This window comes from Cyprinus carpio, unplaced genomic scaffold (genome assembly GCF_018340385.1).
Source record: "Cyprinus carpio isolate SPL01 unplaced genomic scaffold, ASM1834038v1 S000000041, whole genome shotgun sequence".
NCBI classification, from domain to species: domain Eukaryota; kingdom Metazoa; phylum Chordata; class Actinopteri; order Cypriniformes; family Cyprinidae; genus Cyprinus; species Cyprinus carpio.
In genome coordinates this window covers 85,846-105,835 of record NW_024872794.1, presented here as the reverse complement: position 1 = coordinate 105,835, position 19,990 = coordinate 85,846, and the positions used below count along the sequence as shown (strand labels likewise).

The 19,990-nt window shown below is 40.0% G+C and overlaps 1 non-coding gene across 1 annotated transcript; it reads left to right on the top strand.

Moving 5' to 3' along the window:
- The first annotated feature begins 4,514 nt into the window (after positions 1–4,514).
- Positions 4,515–4,587, top strand: trnar-ccg. Its single transcript has one exon. It is a non-coding gene; the product is annotated as a tRNA-Arg (tRNA).
- Positions 4,588–19,990: the final 15,403 nt, after the last annotated feature.

The window sequence follows — 19,990 nt, the reverse complement described above, 5'->3', positions numbered from 1 at the left end:
GAGCCAAAGGCCTGTTTTTTATCATAGTAAAACTACTTAATTTTCTTTTGTATGATTTCTGAATGTGTTTTCTATAAAATTAATGAGACAACTGTATTAATAAAGTCATAGCCATAGGTAACTGTCTAGAGCTACATAATACAATTGAATTACTAAAAACTTATTTATGTACTTTTATATTTATAGTAAAATTTTGACCCCATCCTCCTGAGAACCAGAAATAAAAAGCTTTGTCAATTTTGTATTTTTGATGTCATTACATTGTTTAGAGCTTAAGAGAGAAAAAAAGGTAAAATAAAATATTTGAAAAATTATATTTTATTCATATGCTATGCTATGTCATCTGTAGAGAACACCAGAACTGAGTTTTTCTAAAAAATAAAATGACAAGAATAGACATTAAAAGGCAAAAACAATGGGATTTTTTTTTTTTTTAAAATCAATCAATTTTTAGGTTTCAGGATTTATTTTATACCAAAATTTAAGGATGGTTCTCAACTAAGTTATAAAATATATGAAAAAATGATTTGATATACCATTTTGCTTTATACAATATGTCTTCAAAAAGTCCATAAACTGGGTTTTCCATTAAGCACAATGTTATATATACACTGTATCCAATTTGCACATTAAAGTGCTTGTTGGAACGGCATGTTGAAAAAAGAAGTGTAATAATGGGAGCAGTAACTGGCCAGATTTTCATAATAATATCTAATATTTCCTAAGAATATTGCTATATAATTTGTTTTCCTATGCAATTCTTTTGTCTCCCGAAATACATAATACAGTAAACATGCTTTTAGTCCTGGCGTCCTTTACAGTCGACATGTGTAAAATGATGTCCTGTTTCATAACAGGAAGTCATATTTTGATTTGAAACCCCATAAACATTTCCCTGACATGTTGATTTATGAGAAACAATTTTAAAGTTAATCAGATTTAAATTATAATTACTAAATATTATCATATTTCTATAAGGATGTACAGTCAGGTACAGGTAAAAACCAAGGAGAGGGAGTGTTCATGGTGAAACATCCAATCAGTTGGTATTTCTGGAAAGCCCTGAATGTGCTCTGTACAGGACATCCAGGCTGAAAAATGTGGCATGTACAGTCTCAGAGAAATTTGCTAAAACATAATGTCCACCACAAAAGAAAAAAAAACACAACAGCTTATCATCAGGATAATATAGTAGATGTTTTTTTTTTCTTTCTTAATATTTGGGGAGGGGGGGGGCACAACAATACAATCCTGCTTAGGGCACCCATTTGGCCAGCAGCAGCTGTGCGTCATAATGGACTATCCTGAACTATCCAGTTGATTTTTCCTATTGGATGTTTGGGGTGGTACGTGACGTAAGCGGTGGCAGGTGACGTATGCAGTTTCCAGCTCACCACGCCCTTTGTACGAGCTACCACGCCCTTGGCAGTATAAAACCATCTTGTTCCGTCAAAATCACTGTATCGGCTGCTTCACTAGCATCGTCGGATGCCGATCGCGATGCGGGAGTTAAGACCGCAGTTTGAGCCAGCGGCTCGAAGTGATATGGCTCAGGCCCTGGCCCTGGCCATGTCCACAGACACCTCGACATCCTCCACTTCAGGTGAAGGTGGGGGAGAAAAGTACTCTACTTCAAAATAAATGCTCTGTTGCAAAGCTACTTGCGTCACTACAGTCACTCTCCATTTTAGCCACTCTGACAGCAGCTGTCAATTAATCCGTTACTGCGGGTCTCGGGTTCACGCCCCACCCGCTCAGTCCCGCCCTCGGTTCGTCCCCTTTATCTCCGCTGTGCTCTGCCCACTTTTCAGCATTTTCCAAATATTGCCAGTGGGTGGAGTCAGGCTCTGACCAGGGGTTTAGTTACCCTTTAACTAACCTATTTTATTTTCTTTATGTTAATACGCTGTTGTTGATATATAATGTCATTTTTCTCATTTACGCTGAGTCATAAAATCTTTCAGCAATTCGTATTTCAGTCTATATCATATCAGTCTTTTATTTTTTTTCTTCATAATTTCTTTTCCTTAGGTTAATTTTTTAGAAAGTTGTTCTGCACGCTTAATAAACAAACTCCAGCTGGTCCAAAATGCAGCAGCTAGAGTTATTACTAGAACCAGGAAGTATGACCATATTAGCCTGGTTCTGTCAACACTGCACTGGCTCCCTATTAAACATCGTACAGATTTTAAAATCTTGCTTATTACTTATAAAGCCCTGAATGGTTTAGCACCTCAGTATTTGAACAAGCTCTTATTACATTATAATCCTCCACGTCCACTGCGTTCTCAGCTCTGGCAATTTGGTAATACCTAGAATATCAAAATCAACTGCGGGCGGCAGATCCTTTTCCTATTTAGCCCCAAAACTCTGGAATAACCTACCTAACATTGTTCGGGAGGCAGACACACTCTGTCAGTTTAAATCTAGATTAAAGACCCATCTCTTTAACCTGGCTTACACATAATACACTAACACATTTCTAATATTCAAATCCCTTAAAGCATTGTTAGGCTGCTGTGTGTGTGACCTATATAATAAATATACAACATACACCCAGTAATAAGTGCCTCTCTCATAAATACAGTATATATATGTGTGTGCATATCTTTAATTATTTCACACAAACATTGATGTACACACATGCATTCATACATAAACATTCAGCTGGAATTTAACGTTTAGCCAAATTATCTTTTTTCTTTGTTTATATTTGATAAACCTTTTCAATCAAATAATAAACAATACTGACCTTTATACTTATTTAAATAAGTATTAAAAATTATTATAAATATATAGAATTATATGTCTGTCTTGCTGCCGCTGGCAGCCTCCACCGATTTCTGTTTTTTGCGACAGCTGACGTCAGGTTTTAGTGGCAGGTGCTGTCTGCTGCCAGTGGCAGCCACTTCCTGCTGACAGCTGCCGATTTTTCGCCGGACCCCCTCTCCTATCTTCTTTGCTGGCCTGAAGTGGTTTACGGATTTGATTGAGGATGGTTTTGATTGAGGATGTCAATAATCAGTTTGGACTGAAATATCAAAACAAACCTAAATAAACTGTTGGCAGGTGGTCTGAGATATACTATTGGGTGGTCTTGCATGCTGTACCTTGGCATGCTGTAGTCCAGGGGTGGCGAACTCCGGTCCTGGAGAGCCATAGCCCTGCAGAGTTCAGCTCCAACCCTAATTAAAACTCACCTGCCTGTAGCTTTCTAATAACCCTTCAGACCTTTATTAGCTTGTTCAGATGTGTTTAAATTAGGGTTGAAGCAAAATTCTGCAGGGCTGCAGCTCTCCAGGACCGACATTCACCACCCCTGCTGCAGTCTAATTGCAGTAGTCCAGATTTAGTTAAGTTGTTATAGTTAGCTAGCCTATATTTTGTTAAACAAATGTAGGCTATATATAGCTGTTACAGTTTACTTCCTAAAGTTTTAATATTTTGCTCCATACATGTTCAAATATTAGAACAGATGGTTTCACAACTTACGATAATTTATATAGACTACTCACTGATCGCCAAAAAACAGCCAAATTGCTTTTAGCTTCTAATAAAAGCAGTTAACTGATTATAATTCTCACCTGTTAAATGGTTATTCCCTTACTTTGGTTACTTTTAATAATCGGCAGTTTTTTTTACAACCAGAGGCTGTGCGATGTTGTGGCATGCTGGAAAAAGTGGTTGTACTGTAAGTGCCGACAGAAGTGCCTTTTTTGTGTGCCTCTGGAGAAAACGAATTAGGCATCTACGTATGTCTATGGCATTTGGCACGAAAACGGTTTTTAGACCAGAGCGGCTTCAAGATCCCCCAAGATCAGCATACTTTTTTTTTTCGAAAGGTTTCACTCGGAATAGGCTGCTCATCTGTCACAGAACTCTGACAGAAACTTAATGACGTACAATGCTATAATGTGATTGGTTATCACGTCACACGTGATCTAAAACTGTTACGCTTTTTCCAGGTAACGTTAGAGCTGAGAAGGCTGATGTCTCCCCATAAAAAATACAATCTCTGATTAGACGCTGATTCTTGACAAGCTCGATCTAGCACTGTGTAGTGATACTATTACATAAAAAAATAAAAAATAAAACACATACTTCCGTGTCTGCATGTTTTTATTGGAATGCATATTTGTATTAAATGTTTTTCCCTGACATCTCGGCAGTTTATGTAGTTTATGTACTTGGCAAGTTTTGTATATTGTTTAACCATTGGATTTTGTTGTTAATGTAATATTTATCTTTTTTTGTATTTACTTGTATTCTTGAAATTGTTCTAAGATATGCTATGTAATAATAATAGTAAACACCCAAGGCGTGTTTTTATGGACACTGGTTCTCGCGATATCACACGATATCATCTCACAAACCCACATTTTCACAGAAAAAGATACATTTACTGTCCCAATAATACTGCTTTTATTCCTTCATTTTTTATTTTATTTTATTTTTTTGGATCAATTGATTCTCCATATTTCCAAATAGCAAGTTTTCAACGCGTGAACCGTGTTGACCCAGTGGCCTAATGGATAAGGCATCAGCCTCCGGAGCTGGGGATTGTGGGTTCGAGTCCCATCTGGGTCGGCCTGTTTGGGTGCACTTTTTTTGCACCGTAGTTTTAAATAAAGTACATACGACATAAATGTGCTGGAATTTCATTCGTGACGGAATCCGTTTTCGCTCATATTCATGCACTGATTATATTTTTCGTTTACTTAAGCTTTTCTCTTTGAAAGACTTTGACTCCTTTTGTTGGATTTTCATTCTCAGAGACTCATAATACAAGTAAATAATATTAAATCGAGAGCTAATTAGGAAAACATTGGTGAAAACCCCAGTGAACGAGTCAATGTTTTGTGTCTTAACGAGGATCATTCGTGAACGAACTAAATTAACTGAATAAATTACCATGATTTAGGATCTAACTGTCAGACTTTCATAGATCATATATATATATATATATATATATATATATATATATATATATATATATATATATATATACAGAATACTGCTGATCACTGTGATTTATATAAATTATATATATATATATATATATATATATATATATATATATATATATATATATATATATACACACACACATACACACAATCTCCACAGTGATCAGCAGTATGATAAGGTTCTGTAGGCTACCTAAAAGATTTCTTATCTGCGCATTCCTCTAGTGCAGCCCTGCACATTTTGTATGTCTCCCTCATCTATCACACCTGATTCACCTCATCAGCTCATTAGTGGAGTCTGCAAGACCTGAAATGGGTGTGTCAGATATAGGGAGACATACAAAATGTGCAGTGCTGAGAGTACTTCATGGAGAGGTTTGAAAACCACTGCTCTAGTGGACAAGGCTAAAACCTGATATGAAAACAATACATGTAATTGTTAATTATGGAAATACTTAACTTTTCGGAAAAAAGGCCTAGCCTACTGTTGTGAAACAAACCAGGGACGTTTTTTTTATGACACCTGTTTAAATGTCATTATTTGCAGTGCTTTTACAGATATGTTGCATTTGTTTCATGAAAGTTTTACTTTCATTCTTCCAATTCTCAGCGATTGATAGCATAGTGTAGGTTTTTTTTTTTTTTTTTTTCTGTGACCCACAGCCAGTGGGTTCGCAAAATAATTTGCTATATCATATTTTCTGAGTTACAAGTTGAATTTTTTATCATTTGTAAAACATGCTATGATTTATATTCCAAAGTGACTTATGTTGCGGGAGAGGGAAAATGAGTTATCGCTTTAAGACCACTATCTACTGGTGTTGTAGTCCAGAGCTGAAATGTATTATGGGTAGTGTAGTTCAGAGAAATGTGCTCGTGTGACATACGCTCGCACTGTGCTGCATAGTTCAGAAAATGAAGAAAGTTTATATTCTGCTTTTATTTCAGTTCATTCAAGAATCAGAATCAGAATGAGCTTTATTGTTAGGTATGTTTATGCATATGAGGAATTTGTTTTCATGACAAAAGCTTCCGCAGTGCAACAGCGACAGAACAAAAACACAGATAACAAAAGAATAAAAAATAGAACAAGTAAGTGTAACAGGTATTAATTATAACTTGTGTTTATTTTAAATTCACACAAAATCCTATTTTTTCTGCTACATGTAAGAAAAGAAAATAATTATTTTTTTTTTTTGAGTTTTGCGTTCGTCGCAGTTGTGACGTGATTTGCGTGTTGCGCGCGCTCTAGCTTCAGTCCGCGGGAGGTCTGAGCAGAGTGAGGTATGTATTGTGGGCACTCCTGTTTAAAAGAGTGTTATAAGTGAATATAATCACCAATTAAGTGGTCGGTTTTGTTAAAATGTAGATGAGTATGCACAAGTATGTGATCTTCCCTCTTAAAGCTGGTTTTCCTGCATAAGTGAAAGTTTGACAGAGTGAATGCAGTATCACGTTGTGTTGTATGTTAGTGTGAAAGTTGGCCTTTGAAGCGTGTCTGCTGATATTGTTTCTATGTTCGACTGTTTGACAGGAGAAGGCTGATCAAATATGCACTACAGTGAATGCAACAAATAATTACTGTATTTTTCAACTCATGCAGGTATGTTTATGTATTGTTTTTATGATTTCTTTGTTATGTGTTCAACCTAATTGGTTATATAAAATGCTGGAATGTGGGTGATTTAAAGATGTATATTTTATGAGTTTGGTTAGTGTCAATGTATATTTGTCAATGTATATTATGTTCTTAAATAATACATATTGTATTATTTCACTGACTGTTGATACACCTGATGTGATATTAATTATTACTATTTTCTTTATATTCTTTATTACTGTAAATGACATTCATGTGCATTGTGAGCTCACTTCAGTCCGCGGGAGGTCTGAGCAGAGCGAAGAGAAGGCTGATCAAATATGCACTACACTGAATGCAACAAATAATTACTGTATTTTTCAACTCATGCAGATAAAGAACCTCTGAACCAGCAATTGGACTCCAGTTTTTATTTATTACACAACATAACGCAGAGTCGTAGCCGAGTTGTGGTAACAGAGACACGCGAGCCCGAACCGGCTACATAAGTTAGGAATAACAATATACAAATTGAAAATTTTATGTGCAGTTATATTACAATAGACAGTTTTGTATGTACAGGTATATTATGTGCAAATTTGAAGTGTAGACTACGTATGTGTGTTAGATAAATAAGTGTATAAATAGTGTTGTGTGTTCCATAGTTTTTGTCAAGTGTTCATGAGATGGATTGCCTGGGGAAAGAAACTGTTCCTGTGTCTGGCTGTTCTGGTGCTCAGAGCTCTGTAGCGTTGACCAGATGGCAACAGTTTAAAGAGGGAGTGTGCTGGATGTGAGAGGTCCAGAGTGATTTTGCCAGCCCTTTTGCTCACTCTGGATGAGTACAGTTCTTGAATAGAAGGGAGGGTTGTACCAATGATTCATTTAGCAGTCCGGACTACCCTCTGTAGTCTTCTGAAGTCAGGTTTGGTAGCTGAGCTAAATCAGAGAGTTACTGAAGTGCAGAGGACGGATTCGATGATGGCGGAGTAGAACTGTTTCAGCAGATCCTGTGGCAGGTTGAACTTCCTCAGCTGGCGAAGAAAAATACAACCTCTACTGGGCCTTTTTCACAATGGGGTCAATGTGAATGTACCACTTTAGGTCCTGAGAGATTGTGGTGCCCAGGAACCTGAATGACTCCACTGCAGTCACAGTGCTGTTCATGATGGTGAGTGGGGGGAGAGCAGGGGGGTTTCTCCTAAAGTCCACAATCATCTCTACTGTTTTGAGCGTGTTGAGCTCCAGGTTGTTGAGACTGCACCAGACAGCCAGCTCTTTAACCTCCTGTCTGTAAGCAGACTTGTCACTGTCCTGGATGAGGCCGATGAATGTGGTGCCGTCTGCAAACTTCAGGAGCTTGACAGAGGGGTCTTTAGAAGTGCAGTCGTTGGAGTACAGGGAGAAGAGCAGTGGGGAGAGAATGCAGCCCTGAGGAGCTCCAGTGCTGATTATATGGGTGCTGGATGTGTATTTTCCCAGCTTCACTAGCTGCTGCCTGTCTGTCAGGAAGGTGTTGATGCACTGACAGATGGAGGTGGGCACGGAGAACTGAGTTTGTTTGGGCAGGAGGATGTTTGGAATGATAGTGTTAAAGGCCGAGCTGAAGTCCACAAACAGGATCCTCACATAAGTCCCTGGTCTGTCTAGATGTTGCAGAATATAATGCAGTCCAATGTTGACTGCATCGTCCACAGACCTGTTTGCTCTGAAGGCAAACAGTTAGGGTCCAATAATGTCCTTCAGGTGGACCAGCACCAGTTTTTCAAATGACTTCATGACCACAAACGTTACAGCCACAGGCCTGTAGTCATTTAGTCCTGTTATTTTGGATTTCTTTGGGATGGGGATGATGGTGGAGCGTTTGAAGCATGAAGAGACTTCGCACAGCTCCAGTGATCTGTTGAAGATCTGTGTGAAGATGGGGGCCAGCTGGTCAGCACAGGATTTCAGACAGACTGGTGTAACACAATATGGGCCTGGTGCTTTTTTCTTTTTCTGTTTCCGGAAGACCTGGCGCACCTCATCTTCGCTGATCTGAATTGCATGTGTGGGGGAGAGAGGGGTTGCAGAAGGTGTGAATGGTTGTGTGGAGAGGTGTTCAGGGCAGGTGCTGAGCGTTTTTTCAAACCTGCAGTAGAACTCATTCAGATCGTCTGCCAACTGTTGATTCTCCACAGTGCTGGGGGATGGTGTCTTGTAGTTGGTGATCTCCTTCAAACTGAGTCGCTGGTAGTGAACTGAGTCCTTATTTTTTCAGAATAATTTCTCTTTGCCACTCTGATCTCCTTTTCCTGTGTGTATTTGGCATGTTTATACAAGACATTATCCCCCTTCCTGTAAGCATCTTCTTTGGCCTGGCGGAGCTGTCTGAGTTTTGCAGTGAACCATGGTTTGTCATTTGTTGTAAGTTAGATGAGTCCTGGTAGGAATGCATGTCTTCACAGAAACTGATATAAATTTAAATTTATGCATTTAGCAGACGCTTTTATCCAAAGTGACTTACAGTGCATTCAGGCTATCAACTTTTACCTATTAGGTGTTCCTGGGGAATGGAACCCCCAACCTTGCGCTTGTTAACTCAATGCTCTACCACTTGAGCTACAGGAACACTTATATAAGATGTTACAGTCTCTGTGAGCTCGTCCAGATCGGTGGCAGCAGCTTCAAAAACACTCCAATCAGTGAGGTTAAAACAAGCTTGTAAATCCTGCTCTGCTTCAGTAATCCATCTTTTTACAGTCCTTAATACAGGTTTAGCTGATTTTAGTTTCTGCCAGTAGGTCGGTATAAGATTATGCTGATATTGTGCAAAGACTTCTGGAAGAGCGACCACTTACCCTGGGCCACACCTATGAGATTGCACACAGGTATGAAACCACATGTCGAACAGCCACTAGTGTAAAACAACTTATGCAGTCTGCCGTAAGAATGATGGAATGAAGGACTAGAGCAGCTGCAGTACGTGAATGTCAAGACCAGAGTGGAAGTGACAAGGAAAATTTGGTGCTGTCAACCCCTGGGTCGAGACAGAAAAACTCAAAAGCAGAATTCAAACATTGCCTGCAAAAATTCAACAAGAGAGGTAAAATCAATTGAGAAGAGATTGTCTGTCATAACTGCCAAGGTATTGGTCACATAAAGCGGAACTGTCCTTCACCCAGGCTCAAACTGGAACATGTGACTCCAGCACTTCCTCTGCCTACAGAGACCCAGCCTGCCTCCACAGTTCTCAGAGTCAAGGGGAGTGGGCAAGAGATGTGTATTCATATGCTGTTGTATGACATGGAAATATGTGCCCTGTTGGACAGTGGGGCAAGGAGGAACGTGCTACCTCGGTTCTGCTATCATCAAGGCCAATGTAAGGCCCCCCACTCAAGCTATCCACTGTACAGGCCCTGCAGTGAATGAGCCCTTTAAATGTTGATGACCTCGGGGAAGTTGTCGTTCCAGTGAAAGTCGGAACCTAAATAGTTTTAATTTCACTGTTGCAGATGTATCAGAGGGCACTGAGGCCATTTTGGGGCATCCATTCTTAGAGCAAGCATGGGCACGCCTTGACTTTGGCAGCCAGAAGATTGTATTGTTTGGCAAGCAGATTCCATACTTTAACCCAATGAACAAACCAGGGTGCATGTGGTCCACATAACACGCACAGCTGTCCTTGAGGTGAGAAGTGAATGCATCGTTCCAGGCAATTTACATTTCCGGGAGCCAGTACATGGCAACGTGTTGCTTAGTCTGACTAAAGACTTCATGGAGAAGCATCAGGTGATGGTGGCATGGATTATAATTGATGCCCTGCCAAGTAATCAAGTTCCAGTCAGACTGTATAACCCTGGTACTTTTGCTGTGAAGGTGAGGAAGGAAGTAATTACCAGAATCCTCCAGCCTGCCAATGTGGTTCAGGCCACTACCATAGAACTCCCCCCAGCGGATCCATGTCCTGCTATTGTTCCAAGTCACTTACAGCTGCTTTATGCAAAGAGTACAATGGATCTGAGGGAGGCAGAACAACGTGAGCTTGCGGAACTGCTTTATGCTTAGACCTCGGCTGCACGAACATGGTGCAACGTGACATTCAAACCCGACCTGTCCACCTGTGAAACAGCAACTGGATTGAATGGCTTTTGAGAAACCGCAAAGACCTGATGAACAGATCCAGCAGAAACTTGATGCTGGCCTAGCCTCCCCAAGTAATAGCTGCTGGGCTTCGTCCATCGTAATGGTGCAAAAGAAAATCCAAACATACCGACTGTGTGTAGACCTACCGGGCACTAAATGAGTGCAATATTAAAGATGTCTATCCACTCCCAAGAATCTAAGACACACTGGATACTCTGTCCACGGTAAAGTGGTTTAGCACATTGGATCTTGCCTCCAGGTACTGACAAGTGGAGCTGACCCCACAGGCAAGACAGGCAGCTGTGTTCTCTAGTAGGAAGGGGCTGTTGAGTGGAACGTCATGTTATTTGGCTTGAGAAACTTGGTGAGTATGACTTCAGGAAATACTCGTACATGTACATTGAAAATGCTGGTGTGCTTTTCCGCAGGCCATGCCATTCAACTTGACCCTGCAATCTTAAGAATCTTATGTTGAGTAGCTTTCAGCTCTGTCACCAGGCAGTCCAGTGTGATTTTGATGGCAATCCTGTAAATAATGTTCCTGTAGCTGTTACCACAGGGTCTTGTCGAGTCGGGGTAGTACAAACTGCCATCACTGGCAGTACTGCTTCATTCTCTGGGTGGACTACTGAAGAACTGCATTATGCCCAAGCAGCTGATGCTGATATTGCTCCCATCAACAGGTGGATGAGGGAAGGTGAGGAACAACCACAACCTTCATGGGAAGGTGTGTCACCCTGCTGGCCGGCAACAAAAGCCTACTGGAGCCAGTGGCAGAGGCTGTACTTTAAGAATGGCATTCTGGTATGACATTACTACCTGATGGAGGGCCCTGAGTTTTACCCCCAGATTATCCTGCCACTAGTTTTGCGAGATGATGTCATGAACCAAATGCACGGGGGGCCAACATTTCGACATTTAGCTAATAATCTAACACATACAAACAAACAAACAAGGTATTACTGGTACAAAATGTGAGATGTTTCACTTTGGTGTCGCACATGCAGCAGCTGTGCTCTGAAGGGTCGACCATTGAAGAGGCCTAAAGCTTAATGGATCTGCTGTTATGAGGCAATGCATCCACTATATAGCAACCAGGGTGCCAAGTTTGAATCGGAGGTCTTACAAACTATGTGTGAGCTGCTGGACTTTGACCTCAGTCAGATGGGCAGGTCGAGTGATTTAATGACACTCTACAGAGAATCCTAGCCTCGAACGCTGAGCAACGTCATTGGGAGTGGGATCTTATGGTTCCTTACGCTGTAATGATTTACTGAGCAACTAAACACAGTTCAACTGGATTTACCCCAAACATGATGATTGATGATCAGCTAACTTTCTCAGACCACATTGCTAAAACTGTCCGGTCCTGCAGATTTGCTTTATTCAACATTAAGAAGATCAGGCCCTTTCTTTTGGAACATGCTGCACAACTCATTGTTCAAGCTCTTGTTCTGTCCAGGCTAGACTATTGCAACGCTCTCTTGGCAGGTCTTCCAGCCAGTTCTATCAAACCTTTAAAATTAATCCAGAACGCGGCAGCAAGATGAATTTTTAATGAGCCGAAAAGAATACATGTCACACCTCTGTTTATCAATTTGCACTGGCTACCAATAGCTGCTCGCATAAAATTCAAGGCATTGATGTTTGCATACAAAACCACCACTGGCTCTGCACCCCTTTACCTAAATTCATTACTTCAGACGTACGTGCCCTCTAGAAGCTTGCGTTCTGCAAGTGAACATCGCTTGATTGTGCCATCCCAAAGAAGCACAAAGTCACTTTTACGGACTTTTAAATTAAATGTTCCCTCCTGGTATAATGACCTGCCCAACTCAGTCCGAGCAGCTGAGTCCTTAGCCATCTTCAAGAATCGGCTTAAAACACATCTCTTCCATCTTTATTTGACCCTCTAACTTTTGCACTCACTATTCTAATTCCATTTTTTTTTTAAAAAACCTCTAACACTAGCTTGCTCTATTCTTTTTCTATTCTATCTGTTTTCTTTTTATTTATTATATTATTTAAAAGCCCTTGATACGTATACTGCGTTTCATTGCTCTTTTGTTGTTTTTGATTGCTTCCATTGTCCTCATTTGTAAGTCGCTTTGGATAAAAGCGTCTGCTAAATGACTAAATGTAAATGAAATAACAGAGCCCACTGACCTGTAGTTCAGGAAAAATTTGCTCTAGCGACGTGTGCTCTTGCTGTGCTGTTTAATTCAGATATGGAGAAAGAACATCATTCAGGTCAGTCCACCCAGGGGTTTTTGCGCACTGTAACTTTGACAACTTTTATCTGCATGACAGAGTAAAATGGCATGCATCGGATTACTTTGTCCATCTCGTCATTGCACAAATATGAATTAACAAGCTGTTACGCTGCCGCTGTTAACTGAAAGTAATGGCAGGTATCAAATTACTAAATCATGAAATTTGCTCAGGTGGTTGCTGGGGTCTTATCTATCGGATTGCAACATATATCCATTTTGTTAATTAAACATTACACATAGTGGGCGTCTAATTAGAGTTAAGCCGGTCGGTGTGGTAGCCCAGGCACGCATAGATAGTAATACATGCATTTCACATGGCTCTTGGCGATAGATCTGCTTGTTGGGTGGTGTTTTGTTCTTGTTTTGGCTTTTATTGTTCCTTCTATGTTTCCTGCTTTGAAGTGAAGTGACGTGACATACAGCCAAGTTATGGTGACCCATACTCAGAATTCGTGCTCTGCATTTAACCCATCCATTCATGTGTTATATTTGCAGCAGAAATATTTCTTACATGCTCACAGCAGCATGTTGTGGATGTATTGGCAGTAGCAAGTCTCTGTACTTGAACTGCCGCAGCAGCAGCGTACATCTATTCCGCCAAGACCAAATACATTAACATTGCCATGTACATTACCATGCAAATCCCTCTGAGAGTTGTCATGACAGAAATACAGAGTTCTGGCATGAAACTCTGATAGCAGTCTGATAGGTCTAACTCAATCTGACGTAATGACATCATTATCACATGGCACAGCTGATTGGTTCTCTCCTGTATTGGTAGCCAATGAACTCGTTGCTCAACATTCAAATATATGACTAGAGCTTGCCGTAGCAGTGCAGCTTGCTCCACCTTCCCCAGCACCACCTGAATAGATCTGCTACGAGGTGATTCTTGTATGCTATGGGGTTATTTCATGTTTGTTATATTTGCAGCAGCAATATTTCTTACATGCTCACAGCAGCATGTTGTGGATGTATTGGCAGTAGCAAGTCTTGGTACTTGCTCTGCCGCTGCAGCAGCGTAGCAGATCTAATTTCCTCTGAGAGTTGTCATGACAGAACTACTGTTGTTTTAAGGAAGAACCCCTTTACAAAGGTACTCTTAAACCCCTCCCAGCGCCATGCTATTCTTCAACCTTATTGACTGTTTACCCCATTACGTGGGGTTGAACTATGTCAGCCAGTGCCTCCATTGAGTTTCTTGAATGGACTGTATGCTTTGACAATGGAGCTGCCTATGGACTGTTAAAAGAAAAAAAAGAGAGAGAAATATGGGTAGACATTATGTTGAATGTATTTCTGCCCCCTATTAACGGTGTAAATCCATGGTAATATCCTTGTTAATTTATGTGTCAATGTATTTTGTACCAGTTGTGGTGTGGTGCTGGAGTGGTGTTAAGTTTTAATCACCATCCAGAATGGGGGTAGTGTTGCAGGAGAGGGAAAATAAGAGTTATCGGTTTAAGACCACTATCTATGGGTGTTGTAGTCCAGAGCTGAAATGTATTATGGGTAGTCTAGTTCAGAGAAATGTGCTCATGAGATGTGTGCTCTCACTGCTGCGTAATTCAGAAAACGGAGGAAGAAAGTTTATATTCTGTTTTTATTTCAGTTTGCCCTTGGGAGTCACTGTGCACTGTACACCTGACAGCTTTTATCTGCATGAGGGAGTAAAATGGCATGCATCGACTAACTTTGTCCATCTCATCATTGCACAAACATGAACTAACAAGCTGTTACGCTGCCACTAGGAGTTGATGTAGAGAAAGTAACACTTATATAATGCATGAATGTCAAATAAGCAAAACGTAAACACTTAAAACAGTCTGTGTCATGCCAACCTTGAATTCAGCACTTCTGTTGTAAAGATTTTAAAATCTGACCATGGTTGTCTTGGAAGAAATTGAGCAAACTGTCCATTCCAGGTGGCTAATATCTGTCTCATTTGATTCATTCACATAAAAGAAAATGAAAACTTTCTTTTTGATTATTATTAGTATTATTTTTTTATTTTTATTTTTTTGGGAAAGCTGCTTTATGCCATTATGTATGGGTGTGTCTCAATCAGCACCCCAGCTCCCGACCTCGTGAATCAATATCATGTAGGCTACACGAATCCGGTAACTGGTAAGTACCACTGATCTCTATAATGACTGGATTGCTCATTGCGTTAACTGCTGTCAGGCGGTGAAGCCACCGGAAGTGTTCTTACTATCTTATTCCCTACCAGCATAGAGAATCATTGATTGACAGCCAAACACTGACCTAAAATCACCCGATTTAAAGCGTATCTGTTACACAGTATCTTTTTCAGATATGTGCATGTAAATTAATTTTTACTTCAGATGTTATTTGCAATGTTTATGGTATTTTCGGACAGGATAAGCAATATATTTAAATTAAGGTGAGTGTGTCACCTACACACTGCTGACACAGGTAGGCTAACTGAGCCAACACAAAATATATTTCTTTAGGTGCAAGTTTCCAGCACATTGATTTCCAGTCCACTCAGTGGAAAGCAAACCGTTCAACTACGATGGACCTAGCAAAAAAACCTACTATGGCGTGAGATGGTAAACTCAGGATTATCAAAATTTGATGATCAACCAGAGAACTACTGGGCTTGGAAGGCATCCTTTTACAGCCACAGAGGAGCTTGATTTGCTTTGTAAATGGTTTGGACCATCATCCTTTGAACAGGCTCGGAGAATCAGAGCAGTTCACATTCACAACACCAGAGCTGGCCTTAGGATGGTATGGCAAAGAATAGAAGATATTTATGGTTCAGCTGAAGTAATCAATAATTCTTTACTCAAAAAGGTTGAACAACCTTAAACTGAGAGAACTGGGCGACACTCTGTTGGAACTTGGGGCAGCACAAGCTGATGGATACTTGCCAGGGCTCATGTATCTCAAATCATCACTTGGAGTCAATCCAATTGTACAGAAGCTTCCACTATACCTGCAAGAGAAATGTATCGCATTAGGAGCACTGTATAAAGAACAAAATGGTGTCTTACCCTCCATTTTCTGTCTTTGTGAAGTTTGTCTGAGATCAGGTTAGAGTCCATGACGATCCAAGTTTCGCTGAAATAGCAGTTGGAAGTTCAAATGTTGTTAAGACAAAGAGAGGTCCCCTGTATTAGCCTTATGCAAAACCTACAGTAGCCACCAGGAAAAAAGAAGTGTTTTCAGATTTTGAAAAAACTAATTCAAACGCTTCAGAGAAAAAGATAAATAACCCTGAGAAGCAATGCCCCCATCAACTGAGGAAATGTTGTAGTTTCAGAGGCAAAACGTTAGGTGAGAAGAATTCTTACCTTAAAGACATGAACATCTGTTTCAGATGCTACCTTGTCAGTGACATTCAAATGCACTGAAATTTGTGGAAATAGTACAATCTCAAGACCATGTTCCAAAATATCTCTTGTTGAAGTATATCCAGCAGGACAAAAAGAAAAGGCTATCAAAGCCTATGCTGTTCTTGACGACCACAGCAATACGTCTTTGGCCCAACCTCAATTCTTTGATCATTTTGGCATTAAAAGAAATGGAATCCCATACACTCTGAAAACATGTTCTGGAAAAACAGAAACAGTAGGTAGACATGCAAGTAACTTTGTTGTAGAATCATTTGATGGTAAAACTCATATCGCCTTGCCTACCTTTATCAAATGTGACATGCTTCCAGATGACAGGTCCGATATACCATCACCAGAAATTGCAAGATATCATCCGCACCTCAAAGCTGTGACAGATGAGATCCCGGATTTTGACTGTGCAGCTATCCTCTTGCTCCTCGGCCAAGACATACTGTAAGTGCATAAAGTTCTAGAACAGCGCAGCAGACCTCACAACGTGCCATTCGCGCAATGTCAAGAGCTTGGTTGGGTGATCATTGAGGTGTGATTGGAAGACCACACAAACCTGCTGATGTCAGTGTTTTCAGAACTAACATCCTGAGTAGTGGTCGGTCATCCACAGAGGTGGAAAGTAACGAATTACATTTACTCGCGTTACTGTAATTTGATTAGCTTTTTTGTGTACTTTTACTTTTTAAAGTAATTTTTTAAATCTGTAATTTAACTTTTACTTAAGTATATTTTGTTTGAAGTATTGTACTTCGCTACATTTTAAAACACATTAATTACTGAGTAAAAAAAAATAAAAAAAAATAAAAAATCGCTCCCTGGAAACTACTGCAGTAAAAAATGGGCAGGTATGGCGTTATTTCCCTGTCAAATGTCGAGAGTTCATTATTGTAGCACGAAAGTACATTAATATAATGCGCGAGCGCGAATCTCTCTGCTCGCGCGCGGGATATAATGTGCCGAGCGTGAATCTCTCTCCTTGAGCGCGGAATATAATGTGCGGAGCGCGAATCTCTCTGCTCGCGCGTGGGAACTGGTACTGGAACTGGTATAATACGCAGACTTGGCAACTATGTCAGTGAACTTATTCCATGTGTTCCATGTGCTGTTCAATATCAACCAATAAGATTCCATGTACGATGTCGCGTTTTCATTGGTCAGTCGTTGAAGCCTATTTCTGATTGGTTGTTGCCGTTTTGATAGCGTTTATGCCAAGAGCAAAGAGAAAGAAATCGAAGAGAAGAGTACTTGGCCATGCGCGAACGCACGGGACACAGTCTAAGCACATATACGCTTACTTTAAGCGAAGAGGAGAGATGCGCGATTGCACTGAACACGTTTTAAGTGCAGGCATACTCTCTGAGCGAGCCCAGAGAAAATTCTTACGTGTATCTGAGAGCGTGCGCGAGCAGAGAGATTCGCGCTCCGCACATTATATTCCGCGCTCGAGCAGAGAGATTCGCGTTCGCCCATTATATTAATGTACTTTCGCGCTACAATAATGCGCTCTCGACATTTGACAGGGAAATAACACCATAGGCAGGAAGGCAAACTGGCGCTAAAATCACAAGAAAGATGCAGACGGACAAAACAGGCGTTAGTGGTGCAGACACCACTAAAAACGAAACCCCGTCATATTCTGAAGTTGAACTCGAAGGAAATGAAGTGAACCCCTCGCCATATTTATGCTTTATTATCTAGTGTAAGCTGTGCTTGCCTAGGGAGACCAAACTAGCAGCTTATAAAATCTCGACAAGACATCAACCCTTCGCAAGCATGTAGAGGTAAGCTAAATAATTGCATCGTTGCATTGGTGGTTAAAATTAAGCTTTGACATTTTAGCAAGAGGTTTTGCACAAATTAGCCAAAAAAAGTGGTGCGCAGTGTGCAATATATATCGTCTGCGATAATATAATTGTTTTAATGATGTGCGCGCGCATTTATAGTGCGTTCTTTCACTGTGATTCAGTCTGTTAAAATGCATTTAGAATGATCATAAAATTTAAGACATAGGGGCAGAAAATTTACATATTTATATCATTTCATATAGTAAATCAAAATCACACAAAGAATGCCGTATTTTCCTCCAAAAATCATCACAATTACATACATACATACATACATACATACATACATACATACATATATATATATGCCTGTTTTTGCTCTATTTCTACAACAAAAAATTATTCCAAACACAGCCACCAAAGCACAGTTTTGTGTCTCTGAGCAACATGACAGTGTTTCGTTCCTGAATGAATCAACCGTTTAAATGATTTAGTTCTTATAATTTCAAATGAGTATTCAACATTTTATGTCTTGTATATCAAAGCATTATTCATGCATTTGTAACTACAGGTTAAATGCATTCTTGTAAATACATCTAAATTCCACTTCCGATGAAGCTTCTGCATTTCCTCTGCATTGATACTGATTTGCCTGGTAACAGCCCAAATGTCTTATTATTCTAAATAACTGATTCATTTAATTAAAAACAACTAGTCTGAGATTAATAGGCCTGCCCTGTCCCATTTTTGCCTCCCTCCCACTGTTAAAATGTAACTAAGTAATTTTTACTCTGAGTAAATTTTAAATGAGCTACTTTTTACTTTTACTTGAGTAGATTTTTAGACTGGTACTTTTACTTGTACTTAAGTAAAATTTCATTCATGTAATGGTACTTTTACTTGAGTAGAATATTTTTGTACTCTTTCCACCTCTGGTCATCCATTCTTTCACCATGCACTAGTAGCATATATATCAAAGAGAAGTTTGACAACACAATGTTGCATTGTAATTCTTGAACTTGGCAGCAATGTGTTCCAACGTACATCCCGTGATGACAAAGGAGGAATGTCAATTGAAGGCAGAGTATTCCTTGACATTGTGGACAGGGAGGTCTACATGAATGACACTAATTCATGGGTAGTGCCATTGCCCTTCAAACCAAATAGGCCTTGCTTACCTAATAACTGGTGCCAAGCTGCCAGACACTTTGAATCTCTACGCCACACCCTGGAAAGAAAACCAGATATGAAGGAACACTTCAAGTTGCTGCAAACAATGTTTGATTCTGATCAAGCTGAACTTGCACCCCTAATGAAACCACAGCAGAAATGTTGGTACTTGCCTATATTTGATGTTTACCATCCACAGAAGAAGAGTCAAATACATGTTGTATTCTATTCCAGTGCTAAATATGAAGGTACCTCCCTCAACGATGTGTTACTGAGTAGACCAGACTTAAACAACACACTGTTAGGTGTTCTCATCCATTTTCGAAAGGAACATGTGGCGATCACGGCGGACATACAGCACATGTTTTATTGCTTCATTGTCCGTGAAGACCATAGAGACTTCCTCAGATTTCTCTGGTTTAAAAATAATGATCCAAGCAAACAGATTGTGGACTACCACATGAAAAGGCATGTGTTTGGGGACAGTCCGTCACCTGCTGTGACCATATGCGGTTTACAAAGAGCTGTTCTGCTGGGAGAGGGCATACAGAGGTGAAACAATTTGTGATTTGGAATTTCTATGTAGATGATGGACTTGCTTCATTTCCATCCAGTGAAGAAGCTTTGTTGAAAGTGTTGAAATGGACAAAGGAAATACATAATCAAAAAGGAAATTGCATAATCAAACATCAGACTGCATAAAATAGCCTCTAACAGT